The sequence below is a fragment of the Amblyomma maculatum genome, chromosome 6 (assembly GCF_055883805.1).
Source record: "Amblyomma maculatum isolate TAMU_Amacu chromosome 6, ASM5588380v1, whole genome shotgun sequence".
NCBI lineage: Eukaryota > Metazoa > Arthropoda > Arachnida > Ixodida > Ixodidae > Amblyomma > Amblyomma maculatum.
This window is the reverse complement of record NC_139349.1, coordinates 172,960,050-172,969,121: the sequence shown is the minus strand read 5'-3', so window position 1 is coordinate 172,969,121 and position 9,072 is coordinate 172,960,050. Positions and strand designations below refer to the sequence as shown.

General features: G+C 46.5%; 1 protein-coding gene across 3 annotated transcripts in view; it reads left to right on the top strand.

Annotated features, from left to right (window-relative positions):
• Positions 1–9,072, top strand: part of LOC146187421 (uncharacterized) — a 175,650-nt gene that overhangs the window by 130,563 nt on the left and 36,015 nt on the right. The gene's annotated exons all lie outside the window — the stretch shown is intronic.

The window sequence follows — 9,072 nt, the reverse complement described above, 5'->3', positions numbered from 1 at the left end:
GAAGCTTCGGCACAAAGGCCGGTCGTTCAGGGACTTTCTGTTGTCACGATGTCCCACTCAAAGCGGTTGCATATGCGGAAATAAACTATAACTGATCGTTCGATGGTTGCGCATTAGTGTTGGAATCGTTGACCGGAAAGACTGGTGTTTACGTTGTAGACGCTTCGGCGGAGGTGCCGGGATTGTTTTGTTAGGTGCAGCATCAACGCAGCTGTTATTGCTGCCGCTGTGGGCCACGGTTGCGGGGTCCAAGGTCGCGGGATCGAATCTCGGCTGCACTTCTGTGCAAGCGAAATGTGAAAGAGGCCATGTACACTGTGCGATGTTTTAGAGCGCAGCTCTTTGGCGCCCGTTCCTGGGTTTCGCGTCGTCGTCGCCATTGTCCCTCGTAACCAGTTGTCTGTAATTGTACATATATGTCTTGCTCGAATTAGTTGCCTAAATCTATAGAAAAGCTGAAACAGCTGACGAGCTGCGCTCAAATTTCGCATTAGAAAGTACCGTAATCGTCGTCATTTTTTTTTATAGCGAATAACCGATTTTGAACCTGCATCATCCTCCATATACACGGAGTCTCTCGTACGCCACTTTCCATGCAACTTTTAGAAATAAAGAAATTGTTCTCACTACAGTCGGACAAAAGAAAAAAAGAACAGTTTATAGCATTGGACTGTTTTACTGCGCTGACTAGTAGCAACATCAGACGGAGTCGGGTTTTAATGCGTAAGCATTGTCTGGCTGTGGGTTTTGCGTAGGCACGACCTTCTCGGAGCTTTAAAAGAGGAACTAGCTGGTATAAAAAATGGTACCATCGGATATATAGCGTCAAGGAAAGGTGTGCAAGTGACAAAGGGGTTGATGTGGGTTAATTAGTTAAAAACTTAGAGGCAAATAAGTCAATCAGACGTCGAAATAGCCGGGAGGGGTAATGTCAAGGTCCAAAGGGGGTTACACGTGGTACTTTACTTCCGGTGGCGAGAAGTTAGAAATGTTTAAACTGAATGAGCAGGAAAGGGCTTGGTGGTGAATGGTTAGAAAGCGTGTAAAGGGAGGTAATCAACCAATTGCAGTCTGAAAAATTCCGAGAGCACTGAAGAACCTGCAGTGCAGAAATGCGAAAGCCTGAGCATTGCTGCTGCACAGCCTCGCCGGGTTGGTACAGTGGTAAGACGCCCGACTACTGTCCGGAGTTCACGGGTTCGAACCCGACCTCGGCGGCTGCGTTTCGATGGAGGCGAAACGAAGTGGCGTCCGTGTGCTGTGCGATGTCAGCGCACGTTAAAGACCCCCAATAATGGCAGCGTTTGGGCGAGTTGGTTAGACATGTTAAACCTGGAAAGCGCATAAAAAACACACGACAAGTTTAAAAAAAGATCCCCAGGTGGTCGAAATTACTCCGTAGCCCTCCACTACGGCTCCCCTTTCTCTCTTTCCACTTTCACTCCCACCTTCATCCCTTCCCTTACGGTGCGGTTCAGGTGTCCACAGAGCAAGTGTGACAGATACTGCGCCTTTCCCTTCCTGTGAACAAATTATTATTATTATTGCTGCTGCACACGGTACTGTACATCGCGTGCCCCTTGTCGAACAGGCCGCGGCGGCTGCTTTTCGATGGCAGTGAAATGCAAGGCGCCCGTGTGCTGTGCGATGTCAGTGCACGTTAAAGAACCCCTGGTGGTCGAAATTTCCGGAGTCCTCCACTGCGGCGTCTTTGGAACGTTAAACCCCACAAACCAAATCAAAAACAAGTGTGACAGATACTGCGCCTTTTCGTTCCTGTGAACCAATTATTATTATTAACCAACCTTGTCGAACGCAACCGGCGTTCCGTTGAATGCATCAAAGTTCACAGGCGTTCTATAATTGGTTTGCAGGAAAGGAAAGACGCCGTATCTGTCACTCGCGGAATCCCGCTGAGACATCTGGCAGACAGGAAAGCAAGCTCAGGCATTTCTCCAGTGCATATTTTGCTGTGATTTCGAATATGAAATAGGCAGCACAAATTATTGAGGGCATAACAGTGATCTCTGTGTGCTGGCCACTACCAGCTTTGGTTGTATTCGACTGTTTGCATCGTTCACAATGCATTGCAGGGTGGTCTGACGCCTGCAAGTTAGCGCTTCGTTTTCCGTACGTTTGAAAAGGTCTCAAAGAAGACACTCTTAGCTTCAAATTGCATACACGTCTTTTAGCAACTGGGCCCAATCTTCTAGAGCACTATACTAATGCTTTCGCTCCACACGCATATCATTTTTGCGCATAATTGTCGTTGAAATACTCCTTCCTCGCATTAACAACCTAAACATTTTAGAACTGTCACTTATGCTGTCGCCTAAATATTGGAGAGAAGTCTTGAAAATGGTGTTTACATCTCACAAAGCCTTGCTGTCACAGGTCAGTGACAACAGCAGCAAAAAAAAAAAAAAAAAAAAAAAAAAGAAAGTGTCACAAAAAATATGTGCAGCAAATATATATCTTAACAATATATATTTTGACGCACAGGATCCGGGAGAATAGCATTGAGTGTAATTGACAAAACACTTACGAAAACGTTGCTATAAACTCACGCGCTTTGCAATTAAATATTTGCCTCTGCCACGTGATATCTTCTCTGGATTACGGGTCTGCGCATACCTGCCAACTCTCACAATTCGCTCAGAAGACTCCCAAATTCTGACTGCATTTCTCAATTGTGCGAATTGTTCTCCAGAAAAATTGTCCCTGCGCACGCGAATAGTTTTTTGCGACAATCCCGGCGAGACTCGCTTCGCAGTCGCCAGCATTGTCATCAGCGGAGCAGCGTCATCGGATAAACAGTCGATGGAAGCCAAATCGAGCCAATAGGGGCTTGTTTGCTCGTACAGCAGCGTTCCAGAAGGCTGTCTCTCCAAGAGGCTTCCAATGCCAAGACGTAGACCGCGAAGCCGCAAAATTTGGACTCTGCATGAAATTTAAAATTTGATGCGAACCCATTAGTGGGCGATATCATACACAACCTGAGCCACAATAGAAGGATAAGGTTTGGACGTTTCAGTTTTTGCTTCCGTTTAACTTCAGAGGGGGATATTGTCAACGGAGTAACTGCTGGCTTTTTCGGCATTCAACGTGACAATGCCTATCTGGGCGGTTTGGCAAACATGAACTCGTATTTACCAGTAACTAATGGATAATACTTGGAGCTGTGCCTGTGGAAACAAATACATTAAAAAACGACGCTAGCCGATTCCCAGCGGACAGAAACGCGAGTGGAAGTTATGCTAGAGGCCTCGCGTGGCTTACCTGTGTATGGAATCTGCGGCTCAGCCGAAGCGGTAATCAGAACGCCCGTGCACAGTTTTGTATCAGTGTCATGCATTTGATAAATCTGCATGGCTGCTGTGTAATGGTAGCAGACATCCAGGCGCCTTCGGTCGCTTGTAAGCAAGCGGAGCAGCATATACCTGATATTGGCCAACCGTATACAGCCCCTGATTTCCCTGCTTCGTTGTTTCAGCCCTGTACTTAACCAACTATATCTATAGCCTTGCGTGCCACGGTCAAAAGGCCAAATGCCGGGTGAATTTGCGGAAGAGAGAGGCAGGCGCTGCCGAAGCTCGGAGCAGAGTAGCTGGCAGGGAATTGCAGACTAAATGAATAGTGTAAATAACAGCTGCACCTGGCAACGCTTATCACAGGAGAACAAAAGCGATCTTACGTCGTCTTCGTATATAGGGCACGCACAACTCTCTTTTCGCAAAGCAAGAACAACTGCACGCGGGGAAACAGACCAGATGGGGGTGTGCCTCGACTGCGGACTTTACTCGGCATCCGAGTGTCGCCGCTAGGTTGGACCAATTGGCGACAGATCCCCTCCTCAACCACCAAGTGCGTACTGCAGAGGTTATTCCAGGGGGGAAAATCAGCTGTCAACTGCAACGATACAGTATAATGAGTCAGGAGTTAGCAGATGCAATGAAGCGATTAAAACCTAAAGCAGCCTAAACTACAGCGCATAACAAGTAAACGTAATCAGGTATTTCCTACGGTGTTCAAAAAGTGTTCTGATGGCAACGAGCGTACATCACCGGGCAGAGAATTCCAGCGCTCAATGGTATGAGAGAAGAAGATAAATTTGAAAGCTTCTCTGCGTGCGTAAATAGGCTACGCATTAAAGGAATGATAGTTTCTATTAGGTGAAGGTTTTGAAAACAGCAGGTATCCATTCAATAGAGCAAAACGAGATGACTGAACAATACCCGATTACTCAACAAGGAAAGCAAGGTAGGAATAGCAGATGATGGTGAAAAGTTCCTATCATAGAATATAAACCGCACTGATTTCATTTGAACCGACTCAAGCTTATTGATGTTGTTCTGTTTATGGGGGTTCCAAGTTATCGACCCATATTCTAAAAGTGGACGTATTTCTAAGGACCAATTTAGTTTCCTGGGGGGCAACAGAAAGAGGCCGTTTCTGGTGCCCTAGCCTCCGCAATGCATTGTCGTATATTGTGCTGATGTACTTTGACCACGACAAATTAGAAGGAAAATAACAACTATATCTTCGTATTCAGACACATGTTTTCAAACATGATTCGTCGTTGAAATTCACACGAGTGACCGTCGGTCCGCGCGTCACGTGTTTACACGTCACTGCACATTGATCCGATGCCGTCTAGTGGACCAGAAAAAGCACTGAACGAACCAAACTTGCTAATTACTTTTAAGCTATTGACAACACCACAAAGCAGGAAAATGAAGGAGACGAGCTTTTTTCCGCGCGCATCTTAGGCTTACCGACCAGCTTCTGTCCAGCTCCTCCCCTCCGCACCCCGAACAATCAACTAGCCAAAGGGCACGGGCATAAAAGCCCGTCTATTGTCCCACGATTGCAGTCGCAAGCTGCGGTGAGAGTCCACTTCTGGGAAGAATTGGCCGGTTGCCACACCTAGTGCGGCCCGCCGCTAAACTTCGCTGGAGAAATGCCGACATTTCTCGCTTGAACACGTGTGAACACGTAATGTACGCGCGGCCCGCGGACCGATGGTTCCTCGAGTGAATCGGCCTGTGCTTGCACAAAAATCGGCACACAAGCATATTCTAGAAAAAGAAAAAACGGTATTTTCTGCTAAATCATCGATGAATAAATAGGAATAGCAGTGGATACTTGTGGCACGCCGGATGATACATCAGCAGTTTAAGCTGACGTACTGCATGCGACTAGAAAGAAAACTTGATATCCAATTCACTAGTGAGGGCTTTTTAAGTATTGCATTCAGCTTACGAAGTTCGGGGGAAGAAGGTTTAGATAGATCGATGAATAAAGCGTCAACTTGAGCGCAGATATTAAGCAACGTCATCTGTGACTTCAAGGAGTTGGGAAATTGTGATAAACCCTCGCCGAAAGCCACGCTGATATATATACAAAATGTTGTTACCTTCAAGAAATTTTGTAATGTACTTGTGAATTATGTGTTCTAGTAATTTACAAGACTACGAAGTTAGGGCAGTAGTTGGATAATATCCGGTGGCTTCCAAAATTTTTGCAGGTTTCCAAGAATAGCGATTTCTGGAAGATGATAGTCAGATAGCGGCTAGTCCAAAGACAGTAACGGTGTAAAAACGTCATCCGGGCCAATGCTCATCTTCGCATTATAAGTTCAGTATGAGGTTAGGAACACCTTGGTCACTTATTGAGACGTCATCGATGGAACATTCTGCGTTGCTTGCAAAATTATTCGCTCCTTAGTTATCCCTTGAAAAGACAGACTGAAAATATGTGTTGAAACCTTTCATAATGAATCGAAGACAGGCTCATCATCAATATCGAAGGCATTTGCACTGGTATTATGGATGTCCAGAATTTTGTGGCATTACTTTTCATCAATTGCTGCAGTGTATTTCTATAGTAAGAGTCTTTTTCCCTGTTGTTCTTTAGTATCGTTGAAGAGGATATAATCAGCAAATGGTCGTCAATGTGGTTTGAAAACAAAGCGAGAGAGGTGCAACATGTCTCTTTGGTTGGTTGGTTGGTTTGTGGGGTTTAACATCCCATAGCAACTCAGGCTATGAGAGACGCCGTAGTGGAGGACTCCGGAAATTTCGACCACCTGGGGTTCTTTAACGTACACTGACATCGCACAGCACACGAACTCCTCTTCGTTTCGCCTCCATTGAAAAGCTGCCGCCGAGGCCGGGATTCGATCCCGCGCCCTTGGGAACAGTAGTCGAGCGTCGTAACCACTGCGCCACCCCGGCGGGGTCTCATTGATCCACGGCATATTGAGGTTTTGTTTTCTACTCTCAAAATGCTGAATACAGAACTTAACAATGTTTTCGAAAGAGATTACCAATGAATCCAAATCGCCGGAGTTTTTGAGACTTTGAAACGTTTCAAATGAGTCTCCCAATATATCTTGGATGCCCTCGTCTCTACTAAAATCCGGAAATGTTGAATAAGTGACACAGCTCAGGAACAGAAAACGGGAATAAAAACAAGGCAATGTAATGATCGGGCGTAAACTGTTTCGCGAATAGAGAAGATCGAGCTTTACAAAAACCAGTTCCAGTGTTGCAGCGCGCCTTGTACATTCATCGACTATCGGTTCATAAGCTCATTGCTTATTGTAATGTCCTAACATGCATGAAATCGGAGAAACTGAGAAGGAAAAAAAAAAAGAAAAGGAAACTTGTAAAGATTTGTTGTTTTTTTTTTCTTTTTTTTTTTTTGCGTACGAATCCCATATCACTCCGTTTTCCGAGAATTTTTATTTCATTTTATTTGAGACGTTCGTCTTTACGTATAGTGAAAAAGAGAGGGGTAAGTAGATGACAGAAGTGTAAACTGGTCTCTCTTTAAAATTCGCACAAGTTCCCGATGAACTATCTAGTGTCTACTTGTTGTAGTCACGTTCAAGCTCCCAGAAGAGGAAAATTCGCTTGCTAACGTTTTCCTGTTTACGAATTTTTCTTTCAAAATAAGCAGAGTTCCATAAAAATTGCTGTGGGATTAAAAAAAAAAGTTTTTTTTTTGTGCTTTCTCACAAAACAGGATCATATAACCTTCGTTTAGTGCATAGTAGTTACTTAATACTGCATTAATACTGCTATTGCTGTTTTATTGTTGCATTTTTATTGTTTTTTTTTGTGTGTGTGTGTGTGTGTGTGTGTGTGTGTGTGTGTGTGTGTGTGTGTGTGTGTGTGTGTGTGTGTGTGTGTGTGTGTGTGTGTGTGTGTGTGTGTGTGTGTGTGTGTGTGTGTGTGTGTGTGTGTGTGTGTGTGTGTGTGTGTGTGTGTGTGTCACAGAGCTGTTCTGCCACTGTTGCGTGATGCCACTATGGGAGCGTGGGGCAAGGTGTCCGTGAGACACCTTTTTCCTCGCGCTTCCAGTGTCATATACACATTGTATGTGATATGATGCAAATAAACTTCAATTCAATACTTTGCCCCGCCGGGTGGCGCAGTGGTTACGGCGCTCGACTACTGTTCCCAAGGATGCGGGATCGAATCCCGGCCTCGGAGGCCGCTTTTGGGTGGAGGCGAAAAGCAAGGCGCTCCAGTGTGCGATGTTAGCGCGCGTTAAAGAACCCCAGGTAGTCGAAATTTCCCGAGTCCTCCACTACGGCGTCTCTCATAGCCTAAGTCGCTTTGCGACGTTAAACCCCACAAACCAAACCAAACCTATTCAATAGTTGGCCCTGCCTTCGGTCCATGTGCCCTCTATGTGGGTGCCATATGAACACAGGTGAATTTCTAATTGTGCTCAGTGTCCCTCTAAGTTAATTTAATGGATCGCTGTGCTTGTCGCGTTAATACGAGGCGATGGTGACGAAGTTTCGCTTTAGCTGCACAAGGTGCGAAGGCTGCCAATGAATTCCTGTCGTGGCACCATTTTACTGTGTGCCCGCCTTCGGTCGGTGACGTATGAGACCTTTGGGAAAGCGCATTTGATCGAGTCGTTAGGCCTGTGGGGTTTGGGCAAGCGCAGGCTTATAATGACAACCTCCTATTTTTGGCGTGAGGATACGACGGGTCCCGGTGGGGAAATCGTCTGTGTGGTCCCTTGGCTCCGACGTAACAGAGACGCGTGGCGCGGCTTTCAAGAATCCTCTTCGGCCGAACACAAGGAGGTTGTACATAACACCATCGGAAGAGCACACCCGTCCGGGCTCCGGTTTCGAGAGTGCTTTGCATGAATTGCGAATACGGGCAGCACAATCAGCCGGCACGTCGTGTGGCTCACGAGCGTTTTGGCCAAGTAGTGCGGACTTTTTTTTTCCCATCTAAAGAATTCGCGCCTGGTTGTAGCACAGTAAGCACGCCATTTATTAGTGGCATGGGTTGTTTTGGGTTTCTTTCCCCTGCTCAAGAAGCTCACCGCGCCTTGGGGAAGGTGCAACCGCCCCTACGTCGAGAGGGAATCGACCCGGCGACATTGTGTGCATCCGTCGAAGGCAAAACAAACGCTTGAATTTATCGTCGGGTTGTTTCCGGCGGAGGCGTCAGCTAATCTGGCGGGGATACGAGCTCGCGGAAAAAAAGGCCTAAAATGTGCACTCTTGGGCGCCTTTTTTTATATTTATTTATTTATTATTTTTTAACGTTGTCATTGTTACATCGCGAAACGAGAGCCCTGTTGAGGACTTGTGGCGCGCTTTCATCCACATAAGCGCGCGCAGTGTAAACACCTCGCTGCGCAAACTGCGGAGTTGTTTTTGTTTGCGGCTCGTAATTAGCAGCCTGTTTAGCGCCGAGCCTCGTACGTTGGCGTCGGGGCCACGACGCAAGAGGAGAGTTCGCAGAAGAGGAGGCGGCAAGATGGAATGTCGGCGCTGGTAGAGGGTGAGGGACAGGGAGAGGGCGAGATCGTGACACGGCGCCGCTGGGGCAGACCGGAGGGGGGGTCAGCGGACGTCGTGCAGTCACGTGATCGCGTGTCAGGATGAACGCACGCGTTTTCGTGAACTGCTCTTCTGCGCGTGCTTGACCTTGACGAGAACGAGCAGTCGCGGCGGCAGGTACCCCCCCGTTTTGCGTGTTTTTTTTTTGTTTTTTTTTTTTTTTACCTCCTACTTTTTTTTTTTTTTTTTTTTTT